The 24,799-nt window shown below is 45.4% G+C and overlaps 1 long non-coding RNA gene across 8 annotated transcripts in view; it reads left to right on the forward strand.

The window, feature by feature from the left end:
- LOC120367355 (uncharacterized) overlaps positions 1–24,799 on the forward strand; it is a 156,058-nt gene that overhangs the window by 43,465 nt on the left and 87,794 nt on the right. For 2 of the 8 annotated variants that reach the window (XR_012512735.1, XR_005581744.2), the window contains one exon: positions 13,875–24,308. The exons of 2 other annotated variants lie outside the window; for them this stretch is intronic. This is a non-coding gene — a long non-coding RNA (uncharacterized LOC120367355). 4 more of the 8 variants (XR_012512734.1, XR_005581742.2, XR_012512736.1 and 1 more) reach the window with 3 other exon arrangements.

A 24,799-nucleotide genomic window follows, 5' to 3' on the forward strand; every position in this document is an offset into this window, starting at 1 on the left:
GTAGCGATGGGATTTCGCCATGTTGCCCAGGCAAGTCTTGAACTCTTGGCCTCAAGCGATCCACCTGCCTCGGCCTCCTGAAGTGCTGGGATTACAGGAGTGAGCCACTGCACCCAGTGTATTGATTATATTCTATTAAATTCCTTTTTGTTCTGAGGTCTTAATTATTTTTAAGAATACAATTTTATCTTTACATGTTTACAAAAATCAGAAAATACAGATAACGTATAACCAAGAAAATCATAGCTTCCTTTCTTTCTGTGCAGTTGATCACTGGTAACCCCATGGAGCACCCATTTCAGATCATCTGCGCATGCATACATATATGTTAAATCAAGTTTAGCCTAAAGCTGCCTCCTTACATATATTAAGTTTGCCCTAAGGGGTTCTCTGTATATCGCACACTGTAGCCTAAGTGGAGGCGTAAACAGACCGTAACCAGCTCTTGTGCCAATCACCAAATTTTGGCCCTTCAGAGGTGGTTTGAACGGTTTGCCCGGCTAACTTTCAAAATTTTTTGTAGAGATAGGAACTCGCTATGTTACGCAGGCTGTTCTGGAAGTCCTGGCCTCAAGCGATCCTCCTGCCTCTAAGGTGGAGCTTTTCTTTTTTTCTTTTCTTTTTTTTTTTTTAATATTGCATTTTAGGTTTGGGGGTACATGTGAAGAACATGCAAGATTGTTGCATAGGTACACACATGGCAGTGTGGTTTGCTGCCTTCCGTCCCCTCACCTGTATCTGGCCTTTCTCCCCATGCTATCTCTTCCCACCTCCCCACCCCGCCGTCCCTTCCCCATTTCCCCTCAATGGACCCCAGTGTGTAGTGCTCCCCTCCCTGTGTCCATGTGTTCTCATTGTTCAACACCCGCCTATGAGTGAGAACATGCTGTGTTTGATTTTCTGCTCTTGTGTCCGTTTGCTGAGAATGATGGTTTCCAGGTTCATCCATGTCCCTACAAAGGACGTGAACTCATAGTTTTTGATGGCTATGTAATATTCCATGGTGTATATGTACCACATTTTTCCTATCCAGTCTATCATCATTGGGCATTTGTGTTGGTTCCAGGTCTTTGCTATTGTAAACAGTGCTGCAATGAATTGGCAACCAACAGAATGGGAAAAAATTTTTGCAGTCTACCCATCTGACAAGGGGCTGATATCCAGAATTTACAAAGAACTAAAACAGATCTATAAGAAAAAACCAAACAAGCCCATTCAAAAGTGGGCGAAGGATATGAACAGACACTTTACAAAAGAAGACATACAGGAGGCCAACAAACATACGAAAAAATGCTCATCATCACTGGTCATTAGAGAAATGCAAATCAAAACCACATTGAGATACCATCTCATGCCAGTTAGAATGGCGACCATTAAAAAATCTGGAGACAACAGATGCTGGAGAGGATGTGGAGAAATAGGGACACTTTTACACTGTTGGTGGGAGTGTAAATTAATTCAACCACTGTGGAAGACAGTGTGGCGATTCCTCAATGACCTGAAAATAGAAATCCCATTTGACCCAGCAATCCCATTACTGGGTATATATCCAAAGGATTATAAGGTGGAGCTTTTAACCCTTTGCGTGCCCCCACCCCCGACCCACTGCCCAGTGCCTAATGGGTGGAGGGAGGGGGAAGGGGAGCGCTGAGAGCCCCCTTGTGGCCGACCTGGGTAGTGCGTGTTCCCAGGCTGGGTGGGAACAAGGAGCAGTCAGAGTAAATAATTGCAGCATGACAGGTAGGGTACAGCTTTGGAGAAAGGAGACCACATACCCACAGGCACGAGCGTGCACACACACACACGCACATGCACACACGCCTGCACACATACACACATGCATGCACACCCTGCTAGAAGTGACCCATTCTTTAGCCAAGGCTGCACAAGGCTGGTTCCCCAGAGCAGGAGCAAAGTCTGTTTGCGACGACCTCCCCCGCGACTCCCTCCCTCGTTGACAGCTTTCTGCATCCCCTTCCTTGTAGCTATGGCCCTTCCAGAGCCAAGGGAGCAGCAGAGCTCCTGCTGTGGCCTAGACCTTACATGCCTGAAGCTGACAGCCAAAGAACTTCCCTAGCAATCTGGGCATTAACTCTGACCACTGATGGTTTCGGAACCAGGTTCCCTAGCAACGAGGCTGCATCCTCACCCCCGGAAAGAAAGCAAAGTCAGGACCCAGGTTCTCCTGAGCAGTGTCTCTGCTGCCACCTGCCCAGAGTGCAGGGATGTCCCCTTCTAATAGTGGTGTTTATTGAGTGCTTACTGTGTGCTGGGACCTGCCTGTGCTTCTGCTTTATCTGATTAGATCCTTATGGCAACTCTCTGACATAGATTAAGCACTCAGTGATACTAGTTGAGGGGATGCATAATTAGCTCTTCGAATTAGATCTTCTTCTTCTCCTGTTAGCTCCCTGACCTCTTTTTTTTCTTTTTCTTTCTCTTCCACCCAGATTTCAGAAGATTATTTTTTACTTCTTTTTTTTTTGTTTTGATAGAGTCTCGCTCTTGTCTCCCAGGCTGGAGTGCAGTGGCACAATCTTGGCTCACTGCAGCTGCCTCCTGGGTTCAAGCAACTCTCCTGCCTCAGCCTCCCAAATAGCTGGGATTACAGGCACTTGCCACCATGCCTGACTAATTTTTGCATGTTTAGTAGAGACAGAGTTTCACTGTGTTGGCCAGGTGGGTCTCAAACTCCTGACTTCAAGTTATCTGCTTGTCTTGGCCTCCCAAACTGCTGGGATTACAGGTGTGAGCCACCATGTCTGGCCTCAGACTTCACCTCCTACCAGTCTCTGTGCTCCTGGCACCCCGGTTCCTTCCTATTCCTAGACCGCTCTAGGGCCACTCCTGGCTCAAGACCTTTGCAAGTTTCCTTTGCCTAAACTCTTCACCCAGATAGCCACGTGGCTGGCTTCCTTCCTTACTTCAGGCCATTATCCCAGCCTTGCTCTCTCAATGAGGCTTCCCCAAACACCTTGTTTAAAATTGCAACACTCATTTCCTCCCTCCTTATTCTCTTTCCCTACTTAATTTTCCCCAAGCACTCATTATCTTTTCCTGTTCTACACACAGTACTTCCTGGTCTTAGTCATTGTCTGTCTTTTTCACTTGGATCTGCGCCCCTTCTCCCCTTCCAGCAGGGATCTGTCTTCACCACTATCTCCCTGCTGTCTGTGCCAGGGCCTGGTTAGATGCTCAGTGCATATATATTGAATATATCCTGAATGTATGAAAGAACAAATGAGTTCCCTTTCTACAGAGGAGGAGATTGAGGCGCAGAGAAAGGAGCCCATCACTTGTCCAAAGTGACATGGCAAATAAATGACAGCGTGGGATTCTAGTCCTTCTAAGCTTGGACGGTAGGGTTGCCTGGGAGAAAAGCTGGATGGATCTTTTCTGATGATCACTAAAGTAAGTTGCCTTTGAGTGAAAAGGATTCAGTAGCTGAAATTTGCAAAGTGCATATAAGCAAGTGCGAAGAAGCCTTCCTGCCTGGGAGATGGCTCCAGGTAGCTCCAGGCTTCGGGGGGATGTGCTGAGATGGAGGCCGTGGGTGTCATCTTGGTTGTTATTTTGCTTCTAGAGATGGAAGCTCTTTTCCGAGCCTGTTTGTAGGGACATCTGCACATACGAGCCACCTGTGTGGTAAGTCCTTCCCATGCTCCGAGGCCTGTACAGCAGAACCCGGCCATGAGCTCAGGGCTTTGTCTATACCACTGCAATTACATGGTTAATTGTGCCGTTGTGTCCATTAGCTGACACAATCAGGGAGTGAATTAACTTCTGCTTTTCTGGCTGTATTTTAAAGGCATTTTTAAATGCTTGGTTTTTTTTTTTTTTTTTTTTTTTGAGCCTCTGTACTCTTCAGAAATTAAATTTAGACAGTGATTTTATTACCCTTTTTATTTAATTTATCCTAACGGTTGCATTCAAGCTGTGAACCAGCTGTTGACTTTGAAAAAACATTGTTCAATTTGAAGAGAACATTTAAAAACTTAATGTAATGGCTGTAAGTAATCACTACAGCAATTACGCTTCTCAGCATTGTGCGTCACATGGGATATAGTGGGGATTTGAAGTAATGCTCCTAGTTGGGCTGGGACAAGAGGCAGGCAGCATGGATCTGGGTCCGAGGGACCAGCTGTCCACACACGTTACCTCTCCTGCCTAGCTGGGGCCAGGCCCTGGGGGAGATAGTTTGCAAGAGACCCAGGCTTAGCTGAGCACGTGGAACCATTGCTTAGCTCCTAGCTCCTGCAGTCCCCCTTCCAGCCCCTGAATGTCATTGCAAGGCTTTGCTCTGTTCTCTCCTCCTGCCGTGGACAGAGGAATCTAAGAGGTTCTGGATTGGATGGAATTCAGGGGCTCAACTTGCATAGACCCTTTTCGTGAGTCCCTTTCTGCCTTTGTATTCATTCATTGACTCATTTACTCCATCGCTTTGGTAGACTGTGTTGGAAATAGACGCTCGGCACCGCAAAGAAAAATTAACAAGGATTTTTCAGCAAAGCAGTTTTTACTTCCTGGACTGCAGGAAGGGCACCCTCGTGCTACCAGAGTACAGTGAACAAAGGAAAACACACAGCTTTAATCCTTGTGCATTTGGGGTCGTCCTTACTGCTTGTCTGATCTCCATTGGCTGGAGCCAGACCTCACAATCTAAACTAAAACCTGATTGGCTAACAGCCTAAAACTTTTCTAAACAGATAAAAGTAACGGAGAGCTGGGACATGCCTGTGAGCACGTCCAGCACAGATATTTTGGTTAAAGTACAAGGACATAGAATGTACTACATGCCTGTAAGCATGGCATGTTTGACAGTTACGTAGGATAGGGCTTAACAAAGTTAACAAGAAAGAAAACTTTAAAAACAAACTTTTCTACTTCCCACAATTTGCAATGGAAGTGGCACAAATGCTTTCTCTGCCTGCGTTTGCAATGCACTTTTCCCATTGAGACCTGAAGTCCTGTTCTCCAAATCTTAAATTTCAGCTTGATTACATGATGACCTTTAGTCACTGGGATCTTAGCAAATGCAATTCCGGCAGACGCTGGAGAAGCGCCTGCAACTTGAGGCTTGTCCTTTTTTGCTGCCCTGAGACCTCCGTGTGGAAGAAACCCAGGATAGCCTGTTGAATGACGAGAGGTCTTGTGAAGCATAGTTGAGCTGGCCCAGCTGATGTGTCCCCCTGGAACCAGCCTGCTGAGCTGTGAGTGAGTCACCTTAGACATCCACCTCCAGTGAGCTAGCCCAGCAAACCTGTTGAATCATGAGCTAAATAAAGTGATGATTATTTTAAGCCACTATGCTTTGGGTGGTTCACTGTGCGGTAAGAATAAACTGAAACAATTACCAAGTATTCAGTGAGCGCCTGATCTGTGCCAAGCATTGAACTTGGCCTTGGGGCTGTGTATCCTTGTGGTAGACATGAGATCCGGGCCGGTCCATGAGAGCACTCCATCCCCTGACCACAGCCTCCTGCTGGCTTGTCTGCCTTCTGCTTGGGGTAGGCAATCCATGCTCTCTTGCCTGGCCCTGCTCTGCAAATCTGCATGGTCTCTGGGTCCCGGGTTCAGCTCTAAGTCTCTCCTTATCGTCACCCTGAGATGGGCAGCAGGACTTGCTGGAAGGGGTAGTAGAGATTAGTAATTGATGATTTCAGGCTAATGGGGAGTTCAAATCCCTACTTCTCTGTTTATTACCATTTACTGTTGTGAAAATAAGTAATTCAAATGTAAGCTGTTGAAACTTTAAAGCATTTTGAGCCTTAAGGGAATGTGATTATAGGATCTGAACCACGTGAAAGGCAGCTATAACTTGGGCACCTGTTACCTTTGTTTCTCTGGTTAGATTAGGCTTTTTTTATTTTTTATTTTTATTTAATTTATTTTAATTATTAAAATATTTCGCTAATCTTCTCTGTATCGTTCCAGGGACAGTAGCTCATGCCTGTAATTGTAGCGCTTTGAAAGGCCAAGGGGGATGATAACTTGAGGCCAGGGGTTCCAGACCAGCCCGGGCGACACAGCAAGGCCGCTACCTCTACCAAAAATAAAAAATTAGCTGGGCATGGTGGCACATGCCTGTAGTGTCAGCTACTTAAGAGGCTGAGGTTAGCGATCACTTGAGCACAGGAGTTGAAGGCTGCAGTGAGCTATTATCACACCTCTGCACTCCAGCCTGGGTGATGGATGAGGTCCTATCTCAATAAAAAGAAGAAATAAAGTTGAGGCTTAGTGAAGATATATATCCATTGGCCTAAGCTTACTAAAGTGGGATTGGCATTCAGACAGCCTGACTCTACCGTTGCTTTACTGCAGGCTGCTATAACACCATCAACTGGGTGATTCAACATTTAGTTCTCATACTTCTAAAGACTGAAAAGTTTCAGATCAAGGTCAGTGTCAGCTGTGTGGCCAAATCCAAAGCCATGTGCCTGCAGATTTGGTATCTGGTGAGGTCTCTCTTCCTGATTTGCAGATGGCCACCTTCTTACTGATGCCTCACATGGCAGAGGGACACATCACCTTTCTTATCACTCTTCTTTTTTTTTTTTTTTTTTTTTTTTTTGAGACACAGAGTCTTGCTCTGTCACCCAGGCTGGAGTGCAATGGCATGATCTCTGCTCACTGCAACCTCCATCTCCCGGATTCAAGCGATTCTCCTGCCTCAGCCTCCCGAGTAGCTGGGACTACAGGCACGCATCACCATGCCTGGCTAATTTTTGTATTTTTAGTAGAGACAGCCTTTCACCATGCTGGCCTGGCTGGTCTCAAACTCCCGACCTTGTGGTCTGCCCACCTCAGTCTCCCAAAGTGCTGGGATGACTGCATAGCCACCTTGCACAGCCTTATGACTCTTTTTATAAGGTCACGAACCTCATTAATGAGGCTGCAATGAGCTGTGATCTTGGTGCTGCCCTCCAGCCTAAGCAGCAGAGCAAGACCCCATCTGAAAGAAAGAAAGAAAGGAAGTAAGGAAGGAAGGAAGGAGAGAAAGAAAGGAAGGGAGGGAAGTGATCTTGGGCGAGATGGAGCTCAACAGAGCAAGACCCTATCTCAAAAAAAGAAAAAGGAAGGAAGAAAAGAAAGAAAGAAAGAAAGAAAGGGAAGTGATCTTGGGTGAGACGGAGCTCTTCAGCTGAGGGTAATTCCTACAGAAGGCTGACAGCTGAGGGCCATGGGGAACTCCAGCTGCTGGGGAATATAACAGAGGCATGCAGGAATTTTCTAAGCCGGCTATTAAATTCGACCATCATTAAAAATTAAATTATGTAAATTTGTAGCTAAACGCATTCTGTTAAAAACAAAGGAAAGAAATACCCCAAACCCACCACTTCCTGTTTTACTGCATTTTACTGCTGGCTAAGTTCTTGAATGTGTTTATGCGCATTGTATCTGTAAGATGGAAATATTACACAACAGTGTGCAAACACACACTTCTTTCCCAGTTCTTCATGCAGTGACCTCACTGTTCAAGCTTGACATTGGCCATCACGGGAGCATTTATACCACCAAAATGGGCAAACACCACAAATCAGGGCTCTATGAATTGTTTGGCTTCTTGTATAGACCTGAGAAAGCAATGGAAGCAAAAGCAAATTAAACTGAGAAGTGTCATATTGGTAGCTGTTCCATTGTGAATAGTGAAAAAACATTATGGAGTCATAGCTGATTCGCAACCCTAGGTGGGCTATGGATATAAGAGTTGTATAATAAAAATCAACAAAAGCTTTCTGTGAGAATGATTTGGCTATGGGGGATTTCCAGTAAAGATTGTTGTATATTTTATAACTATTTGTAAACTGTGTGCTATATATCTTTTATCAGTAAAATTTATAGTCAAGATATGTATATACACACACACACACACATATACATTATCTACTCTCACAGAATATTCATTCATCAACTCATCACTGGAGACTATGTTGGTGCTTCTGTCCTTAAGGGGTTATCTCAGAAGTGGATGATCCTGTCCACTAGAGGAGGTGGCCTGGAGCAGAGTCACTGTCAACCCCTGATGGACATTTAGCCTGAGTGAGAGCTAATCTTAAGCTCTCTGTTATTTCTCTCTAATGAGGTTTTCGGGACTGTTTGTTACGGCAGCATAACCTAGCCTGTACTGACTGATACACTTAAGCAAAGGCACTTGATTCACTGGGTCATAGTTTCTTCATAATAGTACCTCTTTGTAGGGTTTCAGAGAGAACCAGAGGTGATGTCTATGTTTTCTTTGGCATTCATGAGCAGTAATAATCTCAGCTGTTTTCACTGATAGCAGTGTCTTAGTACATGACTCATATTGACTTGTTTACCTGACGGAAAATTCCTACAAGCCATCTTTGTACAGTTAGGCATGAGGGCACAGCTCTTTGTCTCTCTTCTCTGTCCACATTCTCTCCACCCTTCTCTGTATCTTTCTCTGCATTTGTGTCTGGGTCCAAATCACAATCCAGAGGACTGAACCGAAGGCCACCAGTCTCAGCTGGGATGGGCAGCTCTTCTGTTAACTGCCCAGTTATTGTGGGGGCCGTGGCTCTGTCCCCTGGTCTCCTGAGTGGAATCAAATTCAGCCCTGAGGAACAGTGGCAGAGGAGGGCTGTAAAGGTTAATGTCCTGAGAAATAGCCTGGGGGTAGCGGCAGTAGGCAGGAATAACAACTTTAATACAAAATAAAAACGGATGGATGAATCACTGCCAGGCCTGGTAGTGCCTCTCACAGGTCTGAGCAGCGCACACGGCAGCTGGGGCCAGAGGCCGGGGAGAGAGTCAGTCACTGAACCTCAGCCTCTGTGGGGCAGACCGGCCCCCTCGGTGAGTCTACGCTGCAGCCGGGATTCAGGAGTTCTATTCTAGTCATTTTAGATGGTACCACAGGCATAAGATGTGTGTCTCAAGAGGCTGCTGTGAGGATGAGGCATGGCGTTTAATAACTTATTAAAGGCCAGTCAGGAGGGGACCCATTAAATTATGATGCATCCGTAACACCGCATGTTCTCACTCATAGACGGGTGTTGAACAATGAGAACACGTGGACACAGGGAGGGGAGCACTACACACTGGGGTCTGTTGGGGGGAAATAGGGGAGGGACAGCGGGGGGTGGGGAGTTGGGGGGGATGGCATGGGGAGAAAGGCCAGGTATAGGTGAGGGGGAGGAAGGCAGCAAATCACACTGCCACGTGTGTACCTATGCAACAATCTTGCATGTTCTTCACATGTACCCCCAAACCTAAAATGCAATTAAAAAAATAGGACCCGGTGATTAGATGTGGGGAAAGAAGGAGAGGGGTGAGTCAGTCAAGGCCTGACTGACCAGGCACAGTACTTCATACCTGTTATCCCAGTTCCTTGGGAGGCTAAGCCAGGAGGATCACTTGAGGCCAGGAGTTCAAAACCAGCCTTGACAATGTAGTGAGACTCTTTCTTTTAAAAAAATAAAAAATTAGCTGGACATAGTGCTGTGTGCCTGTAGTTCCAGTTATTCTAGAGGCTGAGGCAGGAGGATGGCTTGAGCCCAGGAGTTTGAGGCTGCAGTGAGCTATTATTGTGCAACAGTCCTCCAACCTAGGCAATAGAATAAGATCTTGTCTCCAAAAAAATTGTTTTAAAAGAATATTCCTGACTGATCCTTGGGGAATTGTATGAATAGAGGTGCCAAAGTAGGAACACAAGAAGAGAAGTGGAGAAGGGGATGGAGAGATTTTGAGATTAGTTGAACCCAAGGTACCCAGGGGACCTCCAGGTGGAAAAGCCCAGTGGGCAGTTGTATATGGAGTTCAGGAGAGAGGAAAGGCTAGAGGTATCATTGGAGCAAGTGACAGAAGGAAAGTCCTCTGTTTGAGCCTGGAGAGGCTGCAGGAAGAACAACCCTCTTTGAGCACTGTACCAGCGTGGCCCCTGGGCACCTGGATATGTCCTTGGACAACGAAACCCTCAGGAACCCTTTGTTGGCACCAAATGCCTAGGGATTCAGCCAGGAGTGTCTTGGGAGACTTACAAGACAGAGACCATGAACAAACTCTTCAGATTCTGGAAGTCACTAGAACCCAGTGTGGTCCCACCACCTTCCTTAGGCTAAGGCTTTTTCTTCTGGCTGCAAGTTCTGGGCCAGCTTCCACTGGGTCTGCGATCCTGGTTCTTGCTGATGTCATGAAAACCCTGTAAGAATTTAGAGGGGCATAGAGAAAGCGTTGCATCAGAGTGGACTAAAAGCTGATTTCCTCCTTTCTCGTTCCTCGTTCCTTCAAGCTCCATGACCTTCTGGCCCCTTCAGTGCTCCTGCATGTGAATCAATTCCCAAACAGGAAGATCATCCTCCAGACTTATTCCCTTAATCGAGTAGACCTGATGTAGAAGGATGAAGCTGGAAAAGCTCAGCGCAGAACCACATTTGAGATGGACTCTGTAGTTCTATGTTTTCCAAAGCCTCTGGAGCCAAAGATATGTTGAGTAACTTCCTTGCAACCGTCTCCTCGCCCAGCAGGAACCACCTCATTTGCATGCATCGGAAACAATTTTTGCAAATTTAATTAATCACAGTTTATGTGCTAATAATCCTTGAAATATTTTTATGGGTAAATAATGGATATTCTCTGCTGTGGGGGGAATTCATGGCTTCCAGCATTCACTCATAATTTATTTTCCACTGAGTGATTAGGGAGTGAGAGTGATACCTACAGTTGCGATAGGAAGAAAAAGCCATGACAGTCGTTTCTTGGACGAGGGCCGAAGAAGGTTGGATTTCTCCAGTAGGTGCTTGGGGTCAAGGTGGGGCAGCTGAAGAGACCAGTCCCCAGTATGACTACTTTTACTTCGAGGCCTCCTGATTAAAATACCATGATGATTATTCTGCTATATTAACCATCACGACCACTCCCACTACCACCAATCTTTACCACCCTTATCACCACCACCACCACCATCACCGTCACCGTCACCATCACCACTATGTTTATTAAAATGCAAGTCAGTTTTATCACCGTCACATCATCACCACTACCACTGTCACCTCCACCATCACCATTTCCATCATCTCCATCACTAACATCACCTCCATCACCACCTGCCACCATTTTTATTACCACCATCGCCATCGCTATCACCATTTTTATTTACCTCCATGATCATTACTGTCATCACCACCCACTGCCATCACCACCACTATCACCACAATTTTCATTACCGCTCTCATCACCTCCATCATCATTACCACCATCACCACCCAACATCACCACCATTTTTATTGCCACATCACTGCCACATCATCACCCATCACTGCCACCGTTATCATCACCTCTGTAACCACTGACACCATCACTATCATCACCACCATGACCGCCCATCATCACCAACATTATTAACAGCACCCATCACAGTCTTCATCACCAGTATCCCTATCACCCTTTTTATGGTCATAATCACATCATCTCAACCTTCACTACCTTTCTGTACCTTGGGGATGCTACTCCCTTCCATCCAGAAACCCGGCATCATCCCCGCATCCTCCTCCTTCCTTCTCCTCTCCACACAGCCTGACTTTCACACATCTAATCAATCATTAAATCCTGTTGAGGCTGCCTCCTGCGCAGATGCTCAAGTTATGTCCTCATCTTTCCTTGTATTTCTTGACTTTAGGCCTTCACTCGCTCTACTGCAAACCTTGTCTCTCTTTTTCTCACCAGTGTGGTGCTAGAGTAGCTTCCCCATATGGAAATCTGAGCATCTCCCTCCTGTGATGAAAACTTCATCTCATCACCTCATTATCATCAGCGATACTCCAACTGCAGTAATATGTAAAGTGCTTCAAGGAAAAATACTCTATAGACCCCATACTGACATCAACATTTGAATTTTTCATGTGACTTACTTATTTACAAACAAAACTAGGTATTAACTCATTTACACATACTGCGCTTCATTGAGTCTGAAACACCATCCATTGTAAGATGCATTATTATTTTATGTAGCATTAGAAAGGGAAAAAGTGCTGTCAGGTGAAATTGTAAGAGGCTGTAGATTTTAAGATGCATCCCAATTTCGGAGTGAAAATGGGAAGAAAATTATGTTTTAGTATCCGTGACAAAAGAAGTTTATAAACAAGGCTAAACAAATTAGAAACTAAACACTAAAAGTGATAAAATTCAAATTAGCATGATTTATTTAATATGATAGATGATGTTGTTGTGCCGAAATGAAGCTGCCACTTACTCAAAATGAATTGCTGGTCTAGCCCAGGTGATTTTGAGCTTTGATTCCTTTATTACTTTGAGTGACATGGAAACTCAGTTTTTCCACCATTTTTGTCTCTGAGCCTCTTTATCTTTAGAAGGATATTCCAGGCACCTAGCTAGCCCCGAGAACTAAATAAGGAACTTGTTACATGAGAAGATAATAGTAGCCTAAAACAATAGCTAAGGAAGTTAGACTCCCAGAGATGTCTATTTTCCTTATAGAAACTGAAGATAACATCTTAACATAGCTTCCCGAATTGTCTTTCAGATGCTCTGATCCTGACAGGTGACCCTCCACCAAATGGCCAGAACCGCTGACACGTAGACCACAGATCAGGGGAAAGAGAAGACTAAACTTTAACTGTTGCCCTTTGTTCTAAGTTTCTTCCCGTGGGCGCTTAGAGGAAGTCACTCCCCCCAGCCAGTTAACAGTTTTCTACTGGCCTCAAAATTTTAAACAAAGCTTCTCTTTCTTAACCAGTTGCAAATCAGATATTTGAATCTACCTGATATAGTTTGCTTCTGTGTCCAAATCTCATCTTGAATTGTAATACCCACGTGTTAAGGGAGGGACCTGGTGGGAGGTGATTGGCTTATGAGGGCAGTTTCCCCCATGCTGTTCTCATAACAGTGGGTGAATTCTCAAGAGAACTGGTCATTTTACAGTGTGGCACTCCCCTTCGCTTGCTCTCTCTCTCCTGCCACCTTGTGAAGAAGGTGCCTACTCCCCCTTGACTTTCTGCCTTGATTGTAAGTTTCCTGAGGCCTCCCAGCCATTCAGAACTGTGAGTCAATTAAACCTCTTTTATTTATAACTTACCCAGTCTCATGTAGTATCTTTATAGCATGTCAGTTGCTATAATACACTACCTGTGACCTACAAGCCTCCACTTCAAGATATCCCACCCTTTTAACCTTAAACCAACGTGTAACCTCCATGCATTGATTTATGATTTTGCCTGTAGTTTCTGCTTTCCTGAAGTTTACCCCTGCCTTTAAAATCCCTACCTGCCCCAGGTGTGGTGGCTCATATCTTTAATCCCAGAACTTTGGGAGGCCAAGGTGGGGGGATTGCTTGAGCCCAGGAGTTCAAAACCAGCCTGGGCAACATAACAGACCTCATCTCTACTAAAAATAAAAAATTACCCTGTGTGGTGGCGGGCACCTTTAGTTCCAGTTACTTGGGAGGCTGAGGCTAGAGGATCACCTGAGCCAAGGAGATCAAGGCTGCAGTGAGCTATGATCATGCCACTGCATTTCAGGCTGAGCAACAGAGGACAGAACAAGACCCTGACTAAAGAAAACCACCATCACCACCAACAAAAATACCCTTACCTTCCAGGTCCTTGGCTTGTAGGGAGTTTGGGTCTTAAGCATGACCTGTCTTGACTTTCCTTGCTGGGCACCCTACAATAAATGCCTTTCTTTCTATCACTACAGACATCTCTGGGTGGGTATCTGGATTTGCTGCTCTGGTTGAGTAAACCTTAGTTTGGTTCTAGAACATAACTGGCATTGCAAGCCATTCTGTTGGTCTTTATCTGACACAAGCACATCATTTTTATGTCCAGTCTACACCCACCTTTTCCCCTTTATCCTGGGACAATTAAAACATTGATTCTTTTCATTTTTTTTTCCAGTGGGTTTGCCAACAGAACACAGGTATTGTCAAAACGACTTCTAAAAGCTAAAACGGTAAAGGAAAAAAATTATATCCACATTGTCAGCATTGGACTCGTAGATTCAGGCAAGTCCATCTCTACTGGCCGTCTAATCTACAAATGCAGTAGCATTGACAAAAGGAACCATTGAAAAATTTGAGAAGGAGGCTGTGGAGATGGGAAAGGGCTCCTTCAAATATGCCCGGGTCTTGGATAAGCTGAAAGCTGAGCGTGAACGTGGTATCACCATTGATATCTCCTGGTGGAAATTTGAGACCAGCAAGTACTACGTGACTATTATTGATGCCCCTGGACACAGAGACTTCATCAAAAACGTGATTACAGGGACATCTCAGGTTGACTGTGCTGTCTTGATTGTTGCTTCTGGTGTCAGTGAATTTGAAGCTGGTACTCCAAGAATGGGCAGACCCGTGAGCATGCCTTCTGGCTTACACACTGGGTGTGAAGCAACTAATTGTTGCTGTTAAAAAAATGGATTCCACTGAGCCACCCAACAGCCAGAAAAGATGCAAGGGAATTGTTAAGGAAGTCAGCACTTGCATTAAGAAAATTGGGCTGGGGGCTGTGGCTCATGAGGCTGAGGCAGGTGGGTTACCTGAGGTCAGGAGTTCGAGACCAGTCTGGCCAACATGGTGAAACCCCATCTCTACTAATACAAAAATTAGCCGGGTGTGGTGGTGCACGCCTGTAATCCCAGCTACTCAGGAGGCTGAGGCAGGCGAATTGCTTCAACTCAGGAGGTGGAGGTTGCTGTGAGCTGAGATTGTGCCATTGCGCTCTAGCCTGGGCAACAAGAGCAAAACCCTGTCTCAAATAAATAAGTAAGTAAATACACTACAAGCCCGACATAGTAGCATTTGTGCCAATTTCTGGTTGGAATGGTGACAGCATGCTGGAAAGTGTTAACATGTTCAAGGGATGGAAAGCCACCTGTAAGGATGGCAATGCCAGGGGAACCCTCTGCTTGAGGCTCTGGACTGCGTCCTACCACCAGCTCCTCCAACTGACAGGCTCTTGTGTCTGCCTCTCCAGGATGCCTACAAAATTGGTGGTATTAGTACTGTTCCCATTGGCCTAGTGGAGATTGGTGTTCTCAAATCTGTTATGGTGGTCCCCTTTGCTCCAGTCAGTGTTACAACTGAAGTAAGGTCTGTTTAAATGCACCATGAAGCTTTGAGTAAAGCTATTCCTGGGGACGATGTGGGCTTTAATGTCAAGAATGTGTCTGTGGAGGACGTTTGTTATAGCAACGTTGCTGGTGACAGCAAAAATGACCCACCAATGAAAGCAACTGGCTTTGCTGCTCAGGTGATTATCCTAAATCATCCAGGCCAAATCAGTGCTGGCTATGCCCCTGTACTGGATTGCCACATGGGTGACACTGCATGCAAGTTTGCTGAGCTGAATGAAAAGATTGATCGCTCTTCTGGTCAAAAGCTGGAAGATGGCCCTAAATTCTTAAAGTCTGGTGATACTGCCATCATTGATACGGCTCCTGAAAACCCCATGCGTATTGAGAGCTTCTCAGACTGTTCACCTCTGGGTCACTTTGCTGTTCATGATATGAGACAGACAGGTGCCATGGGTGTCATCAAGGCAGTGGACAAGAAGGCTGTTGGAGCTGGCAAGGTCACCAAGTCTGCCCAGAAAGCTCAGAAGGCTAAATGAGTATTATTCCTAATATATGCTACCCTGGTCTTAATGGGTGGAAGAACAGTCTCAGAACTGTTTGTTTCAATTGGCCATTTAAGTGTAATAGTGAAAGACTTGTTAGTGATCACAATGCATTCTAAAACCTTCAGAAGGAAAGGAGAATGTTTTGTGGACATTTTTTTTTTCATGCGGCAGTTTTAAGTTATTAGTTTTTTAAATCAGTACTTTTAATGGAAACAACTTGATCAAAAATCTGTCACAGAATTTTGAGACTCATTAAAACAAAGTTTAATGAGGAGAAAACCCCCACACATTATTACTAGACCTGAAAATGATCACAAATCAAATCATTGGATGGATTCCATGCTGGTTGTCAGGGCGATGATCCAGAATGTGCTAGTATTTGTGAACACACTAAAATTTTAATAAGTTCTCGCTGAGCACTTATAAATCCCTAAATGTAAATCTGCAAGCTTTCAGGGAGACTTTAATGACAGTTTTGGACTCCAGTCTTCAAGACAAGATCTGTTTTCTAACATGTTCCAGCTCTACCTTTTCTCTGGCCCTTTCCTATTCTTTGTGTCAGCCTGTATCAATCCATTTTCATACTGCTATGAAGAAATACCTGAGATTGTATTTATAAAGAAAAAGTGGTTTAATGGACTCACATGGCTTTCCACATGGCTGATGAAGCCTCACAATCATGGCAGAAGGCAAGGAGGAGCAAAGTCATGTCTTACATGGCAGCAGGCAAGAGGGCATGTGCAGGGGAACTGCTCTTTATAAAACCACCGGATCTTGTCAGACTTATTCACTACCATGAGAACAGCATGGAAAAACCAGCCCCCATGATTCAATTTCCTCCCACTGGGTCCCTCCCACTACACATGGGATGATGGAAGCTACAGTTCAAGATGAGATTTGGGTGGGGGCACAGCCAAACCATATTACAGACTAATATATCTCCTTGTCCTTCCTGGACTATACACACTGTCTGACATCCAGGAGTCTTTGCATCTGCTGTTTTCTTTGTCTGCAAGGCTTTTACTCTCCTTCTCCAGATGGAAAATTGTTCCCCACTCTTGGCATCTGACCTACAGCTCAGTAAAGGCTTATCTGATGCCTCAGGGGGAATCTGGGTCCTCTGCATCAGAGAACTGATGATTTATCATTTGATAATTGTTTATTTACATGCTTGAGAGTCTGGACCTTATTTTTGTGATGTTTAGTACAGAGATGGATACCAGTTAGGAACTGAGTAAATTTAACAGTTATGTTTACTCACCCAGTGTCTCATTGCTCCTTCAGCTGTCATGGAAACCTCAATTTTCTTTTCACGAATCATCTCTCCCTCACTCTCAGTCTCAGTTTGGGTGGGACTGGTCCTACCTCTGTTCTCAGGAGGTGGAAATCTAAGCCAGTCCTGGCCAATCAAAGGACTGAAACTCCCTGGCTACAACCATTGGTTCACAGATCAGCACATGACCCAAAGTGGGCTAATGAAAGGCTGACTTGATATTTTTGCTAGAATGGTGGGAAAAGAAGCATTCCCTTTCTTTGGGGGAGCACTAAGCTTATGGGATGTAAGCTTAAAGCTGCTAGGGTTCTATCTTAGCCACCAGGTAGAGAAAACCTGATTGAAAATGAAGTCAACTTTGTGGAAAGAAGAGCCAAGTGATAGAGATTGAGAAATTCTACATGATGTTGTGCCCCTGGATCCAACTGTGCCTGAAGCTGGAACTACAGATGGTCTTTTGTGAACCAGAACATATTCATTTTCTAGTTAAGGGGTGTGAGGGGTGTTGGATTTTGGTCATTTGCCATAATACAGTATACAATTCATCACCTGAGGATCAGTATAAGTGGGTTCTCAGCAGAGCAAGACGTTAAGCAAAAGACAGACAGGCAAACAGGCACACAGATGATCTCTGATCATGAGACACTTCTTTGCACCTCTTTTCAGAGCAGAGCCACCCTACCCCTCCTCACTGGATGCTTTGCTTGTGTCTGGCACAGCCAGGGCAGGGCGCCAGTACCAGGCAGAATGCAAATATTACAAAACGTCTGGGGAAAACGGCATTGTTTCCGATTTATGTTTTTGCCGCCCCTCTTGTCTCCTGCATTTTTGCTTTTATTTAAGGCTGCGTTCAGTGTTGTAATTACTTTTTTAATCGGTAGCGTCTGCGTATAGGGCATGTGGTTTCCCGCTGATGCTGGGTCTGAGGCTGTAAACAAACGCTGGCACTGGTGGGAGGCTCCTGCCGAAATATTGCCCCTAAATAAATAAAAGGCGAATTTGATATTGGAAAATAACTTTAAATTACATTTGAATTCTTGGGGAATTACATCTTACATCTGTGTTAGGGACAAATGAGTTTGCCGTAAATAAGACATCTAGAGCAATTGCCCAGGGAGGAGAGCAGTGTCGGACAGTGTCTGGGAGGAGAGAGAACAGGAATAGATCTTTCCAAGGGAAGTGAGGGGTGAAACACGGGACTTCTTAAGGGATGGTGCAGAGAGGTGTAAATCTTAAGAAACCTTGGATATATCTGCTGGATCTGCCAAAGAAATTAGGACTCTTGAAAGGAAAGTCATTAGGTTAATTAACTATGTTACTCCCTGCAGATGGAAGGAGGAGCTGGTGCTATTATGTACGTAGTACCTACTGGATGCCTGACAAACACGGAGGTCATATAGTCACCGGCTTTGGTGACAGGGACCTGGGTACAAATACTGGTATTGTCACTGGCACTGCTGACCAGCAGGCAGACAGGTGATGACAAGGAACTTCAGTCTCCTGACCTTGTTACTGAAGAAGCTCAAGGCAGGGAGGTTCATATGTTTACCAGCAGGGGTATTGGCATCAGCCTGACTTGGGTTGAAGCCCCTGTTCTTCCGGTTCCTAGTATGTACCTTTGAGCAAGTCATTTACCTCTCTGACCCTCAGTTTCTTCATCTGTGAAATGGGGACCATAACAAAAGTGACTTGTCTCTGAGAGTTGCTTTGAGAATTAAATATAATAATGGATGATATTTGCCCAGCACAACTAAATACATGGAATGGTAATTGATACTATTCAATCTTGTTATTTGCACAAGGGTCTTGTGTAATAGGAGGTTAAAATTGAAGTTTCACTTAGGCATGAAGATAAGATAGAAGGCAAATTTTGAGTGAGGTGCCAAATCACCGTAGGCAGTTTTTTTTTTTTTTTTTTTTTTTTGAGACGGAGTCTTTTTCTGTCACCCAGGCGGGAGTGCAGCGGCGTGATCTCAGCTCACTGAAGCCTCCATCTCCTGGGCTCAAGCGACTCTCGTGCCTTAGCCTCCTGAGTATCTGGGATCACAAGCGCTCATCCTCACACCTGGCTTATTTTTGTATTTTTAGTAGAGATGAGGTTTCACCATGTTGGCCAGGCTGGTCTTGAACTCCTGATTTCAAGTGATCTGTCCTCCTCAGCCTCTCAAAGTGCTAAGATTACAGACATGAGCCACTGCACCTAGCTATGCAGATTTTCAAATGAAATAGTTGGACTTACGTTCCACAGTTCTCAATACCCTTTTACTTGCTTCAGAAATATAAAAGAATTGAGAATGAAGAGGAGGATAATAATTTGTAAAGAAGATATTTGTACAGAAAGCACTCTTGCAAGCCTTAACCTCTCCCTACTTTAGGGAATAAAGGGTACTTGCTCTCTTTATCTCAAATCTAGGGATGGATGTGCAGAGCACAGCCTTAAGACATGCGATATATTAGTCAGGATAGGGCAGGCTTTGCTGCAGTAACAAATAAACCCAGGCATCTCAGTAGCTTAATCCAATAACAATTTATTTCAAGCTCAAGTTGAAGTCTGGTGCAGTTCATGTTGTCCTCCTCCTCTTACCGTGGTGCCGTCTGGAATTCATTGCCTTTAAGGGAGAAGAGTTGGAGGATGGAAATATCTGGATCTTAAGTGCCTCTGTCCAGAAGAGACACACGGCCATGCCATTGGCTTCACTGGCCAGAACTTGTTTCATGGCCTCCATCCAAATGCAACAGAGACTGAGACACAGAGGAGCACATAGGTATTCGGTGAGCACTATCAACTCTTAGAGGCTTTTCTCCCAGATGAGCTTGAAATGTGTTTCCTGCACATGCAGTTGGGAGACACGGAACACCGGTGCTTGAGTCACTCCCCGCCTTGCAAAGGGCAAAGCAGTCAGTGGTACCAGGAAAACTCTTTTGGGCTCAGTTTGCACTTGTAGAGATTGTCCAGGCAAGGCATGTATGGCTGTTTCCCATAGACTAGCTACGGGAGGGGGAGCTGACGTGGGATCACTGTGGGACCCATCCAATAGGGCCTTCTGGAATGTGGAGGTGAATGCATAGGCCAAGGAGATGCACCCAGATTTCAGATGGAATGGCTCCAGCAGGGAACTCCAAAGGGCTAACAGTTCCTCCGTGTGAAGATGAGTGTGCGTCATCTGCCAGGTCTAGGGAGACGAAGCCAGAGTGCACACACAGCAAGAGTTCATGTCAGTGCAATTCCTATCACTTTGCCCTCTTTTCTCCCCATGTACCAGCCCCAGAAGGGAAAGGTCTTAGTTTCCCAATTGCGGCAAACAGATTGAAGGGAAGCCGGTCACACCTACCTTCCCAGTGCTAGCTACCAGTCAGACACAGAGTGGATCTGGGGAAACCGCAAGATCGTTGGCTGAGTTCAGCGTTGCATTCATACTTTGATCTGGACACACTATTTATTGAACTGAGACTCTATTTTAATCTTTCAATAAATATTTACTGCGTACCACCCCTCTAGATGCTGGGTTACATTGTCAAACAAAACACAGATGTCCGCTCCTGTGGGGCTGACATTTCTAGTGCTGGTGTCATTGGGCAGTCAAGGGCAGAAGAATCTCGGAGGTCTGGGGGAAGTTTCCAACCAAGGCAGGAGAAGATACGTCTTACTGAATGAAGTTTAAAGGCATGATGAACACAGGAATTAAGCTTCAGTTACATCTTGAGCCATTCTCATTAAAAACAAATTTTTAAAAATGTACTTTAAGTTCTGGGATACCTGTGCAGAACGTGCATTTTTGTTACATAGGTATACTGTGCCGTGGTGGTTTGCTGCATCTATCGACCTGTTATCTAGGTTTTAAGCCCTGCATGCTTTAGGTATTTGTTCTAATGCTCTCCCTCCCCTCAAGCCCCACCCTCGACAGGTCCTGGTGTGTGGTGTTCCCTGTCCTGTGTCCATGTGTTCTCACTGTTCAACTCCCACTTATGAGTTAGAACATGCGGTGTTTGGGTTTCTGTTCCTGTGTTAGTTTGCTGAGGATGATGGCTTCCAGCTTCATCCATATCTCTGCAAATGACATCATCTCATTCCTTTTATGACTGCATAGTATTCCATGAACCGTTCTTATTTTATGTACTAATTGCTCTTGTCAGGAAGGCCTTAGTCTCCCAACTTTATAGACAAAATAACTGAAATTGCCTGAGGCCACACAGCTAGGAAGTGGTAGAGCCAGGATTGCACATTCAGGCCTGTCTGGCTCCAACACCCTTTCTCTTTCTGTGGTATGACTAACTGCCCGCTGGCGCCTTCTTCCCTTTCATGGGAGTCTCATTCACCATTCCAGAAAAGCTGTTGGGGTATTCCAGGACTCTCACCCTGTCATCCTGCAGCTCCTTGAAGATGAGCACAGAGGAGGCAAAGACAGACTCCCGGGTGGGCGGAGATGGCTGCTGCCTTGGAAGCTCTGAGATCCAGAACTATCTGCAGGACAGTTCTCCGCGTAGTCTTAGACGGACCCAGTTCTCGCTGCTTTCTTGCTTGTAGTTTTCAAGAGTACCTGCAGAATATGCTGGCAATGCAATATCCTGGGGGAAGGAGAAACTGCCTAGGCTCCGTGTCAGTCCCTCCTAGAACGAAACATGCTACCACTACAGGAAAGGGATCCAGATCCACACCCCAAGAGGGGGTTCTTGGATCTCAAGCAGGAAGGAATTCAGGGCAACTCCGTACAGTGAAAACAAGTTTATTAGGAAAGGAAAGGAATCAAGAATGGCCATTCCATAGACGGAGCAGCCCTGAGGGCTGCTGGGTGCCCGTTTTTGTGGTTATTTCTTGATGATATGCTAAACAGGGGGTGGATTATTCATGCTTCCCCCTTTTTTGGACCCTATAAGTAAGTTCCTGACGTTCCCATGGGATTTGTAAGCCGTCGTGGTACTGGAGGGAGTGCAGCAGTGAGGACACCCAGAGGCCGTGCTCTCTACCATCTTCGTTTCGGTGGGATGTGACTGGCTTCTTGTCTGCAACCTGTTCTCATCAGCAAGGTCTTCATGACCTGTCTTTTGTGCTGACCTCCTGTCTCACACCGTGCCTTAGAAGGCCTTAACCATCTGGGAATGCAGCCCGGTAGGTCTCAGCCTCCTTCTACCCAGCCCCTATTCAGGATGGAGTTTCTCTGGGTCACAAGCACGACCATGCTTTAGTCCAGTGAGTCCTGGGACAACCAGGGTATAAAACCCAGGGCAGGCTGCTTGTCAGAGTCCCTCAGCGGTGGTGCCAGTGGGCAAGGGCAGACAAGATTCCATCCTTCCTGGGCAGCTTTCCTGAGCCTTTCGGGACCAGTTGCCAGCATTTTAGGCTTCTGCTGCCTCTGTAAGTAATAAACCTGTTTCATGTAACTTGTGGGGAAGTGTTCCGTTCACTGGGTTCATGCAAGAGATAGAAGCTGGCGCAGCCTGAGGTGCAGTGGGCAAAGTGTTTGGAGTCCTTCCCTGAGACTGATACCTGTGAACAGCGAATCTGCTTTGCACCATTCCCCGCCATAGACTCCAGCAGGACCTGAGGACAAAAGACCCAGTGAGTCCGCTGTCCTCATGATGATGAACAGAGACAGGCATCTGGGTGATGCCCTGTGAGATCCTGCTTCCTTCTACCCCAAGTGAGACCAGAGGTGCCCATCACTGGCAGGGGAAGGTCATGAAAACTACAGAATGGCTGCTATGAGCACAGGAGAATGGAAGCTCCCCATTTGTTGATCCAGAGTCACAAACTCCCATTGTTCATTCATGTTTTGTCTTTAGTATTTTCACTACTCGGCACCCCCTCTATTTTTATTTATTTAGTCTTTGTATCAGTTAGGATAGGCTGGGTTAGGCTGCAGTAACAAATGGTCCCCAGATCCTCACGAAGAAAAGTTAGTTTCTTCCCTATGCTATGTGGTCATTGTGGGTTGGTTGTGGCTTTGCTGCATGTCATCTTCACTCCAGGGCCCAGGCTGAAGGAACAGCCTCTAGCTGAAACGTTGTCAGAAGAGTGAAGACAGAATATGGTACACTATGTGCCGGTTCTTAAAACATCTGCTCACATTTCACTGGCTAGATTGGTTGGAGCAAGTCATGTGGCTTGATGTCGATGGGGCAGAAATGTATACTCCTCTCCCAGGGAAGAGCAGCAATGTTTTCCAATAATAATAGTGTCTGCTGTTAGGTTTTTAAAGATATATTTTATTTATTTTACTTTAAGTTCTGGGATACATGTGCAGAATGTGCAGGTCTGTTACATAGGTATACACATGCCATGGTGGTTTGCTGCACCCATCAACCCATCATCTAGGTTTTAAGCCCCTCATGCATTAGGTATTTGTCCTAATGCTCTCCCTCCCCTTGCTCCCCACCCCCTGACAGGTCCTGGTGTGTGATGTTCCCCACCCCCTGTGTCTATGTGTTCTCATTGTTCAACTCCCAGTTATGAGTGAGAACATGCAGTGTTTCGTTTTCTGTTCTTGTGTCAGTTTGCTGAGGATGCTGGTTTCCAGGTTCATCCATGTCCCTGCAAAGGACATGAACTCATCCTTTTTTGTGGCTGCATAGTGTTCCATGGTGTATACGTGCCACATTTTCTTTATCCAGTCTGTCATTGATGGGCATTTGGGTTGGTTCCAAGTCTTTGCTATTGTAAATAGTGCTGCAATAAACATACATGTGCATGTGTCTTTATAGTAGAATGATTTATAACCGTTTTGGTAGGTTTTGAAGGGAAGATGAGGATTAAAGAAAGATGCAGAGAGAGAGAGAAAAAAAGGGATGGAGGGAGAGAGAGAGAGAGAGAAAGAGAGCATTTCAGCAAATGCAGGCATTTATATCTAGCATAAACCTGCAAAGGTGGGAGTCCAGCTTAATGTCAGTGCCCTGCTTACAGGCTGGGGCAATTATGGCTATGTGGGAGGAGTCTGGAATGTCGGGGCGTGGCCTACTGCCTGGGAAAATGTTGATGATGTGTTACCAGGATGAGGTGGTTCTGGCCCTTGTTCCAGCAGAATGTGGTGTTCCTTGAACTTCCTCCCAGCAGAATATGATAAGGGGCAGTCTGTTTCTCATGGCCTGAATCCTCGTGGAATGTTTCACTTTGACCAAGGTCTGCGGAATGGTGGTGGGCGGTGGGGGGGGGGATGCTTACAAAACGGTGCAGTTTGGACTGACATCTACCACCCTTCTTTTTTGATAAATTGACTGTTTCATTTATTTTTTTAATAAAGAGATGGGGTCTTGCTGTGTTGTCCAGGCTGAACTCAAACTCCTGGGCTCAAGCCATCCTCTTTCCTCAGCCTTCCTAGAATCTGAGACTGCAGGAGTGTGCCACTGTGTCAGGCTAAGGGATTTATTTATTTTTTTTACTTAAATACATTGAGTACATGGAAAGCCTGCATTCACTTGCCATGAACAGAAGGTAAACATGAAAATAAGTGAATAATAGTATAAAACAAATGATTGACATATGACTTAATGTCATCTTGTGCCCTGATAGTGGTAGCCCACTGGGAAACAGTGGCTGACAACGTCAGAGCAGGAAGGGCATAACAGTCAAAATCACAGGCTTATTTGAGTCAGGCCATGCTGGGTACGGATCCAGGGTCCTCCCTCTCCTGCCTATGTGACCTTGGATAAGTCACTTAACATGTCCAAGCGGCTCTCTTGTGTATAAAATAGTGATGATAGAATTGACTTCCCAGATCTCTGTGATATTTAAAAGAGATGATGTATGTGCAATCCTTATACGATGTAACGTCATATTATTAATAGCGCACATTCACTGAGCTTTTCCACCTAACCGTTAGTGTTCTAAGCACTTCACAAATGTTAAATCATTTGCTCCTCTGAACAATCCGAGGACGTGGGTGCTATTTCTGGTCCTAATTTACGGAGGAGGAAGCTGAGGCAGAGATAGAGGCAGTTA

This window comes from Saimiri boliviensis, chromosome 12 (assembly GCF_048565385.1).
Source record: "Saimiri boliviensis isolate mSaiBol1 chromosome 12, mSaiBol1.pri, whole genome shotgun sequence".
In the NCBI taxonomy this organism is placed as follows: Eukaryota; Metazoa; Chordata; class Mammalia; order Primates; family Cebidae; genus Saimiri; species Saimiri boliviensis.